A 306-nucleotide genomic window follows, 5' to 3' on the forward strand; every position below is an offset into this window, starting at 1 on the left:
ACGGCCGGGTTCGAGGGGCGCTGCGCCTCCCCCCTCAATCGCTCGGCCTCTCTGGGCCTTGTTTCTACTTCCGTGAAATGGGGCACGCGGCCCGTGTGTCTCACGGGGACCTCGCAAGCCTTGGCTGCGTGGAAAACCCTGGCAAATGGCGGCAGGTATTCGCCCCACCAAATGCAGACTGCGCGGTCAGGACTCCCCTCCCGCCCCACAGATCGGGGCCTGCTGCCCGGACGCGGGGAGAGACCCGGTGGCGGATGAGAGCCCGGCTGCCTAGACGGGCACGGAGGAGAGGGGTGGGGGAGGGGA

The sequence above is a fragment of the Perognathus longimembris genome, chromosome 10, assembly GCF_023159225.1.
Source record: "Perognathus longimembris pacificus isolate PPM17 chromosome 10, ASM2315922v1, whole genome shotgun sequence".
NCBI classification, from domain to species: domain Eukaryota; kingdom Metazoa; phylum Chordata; class Mammalia; order Rodentia; family Heteromyidae; genus Perognathus; species Perognathus longimembris.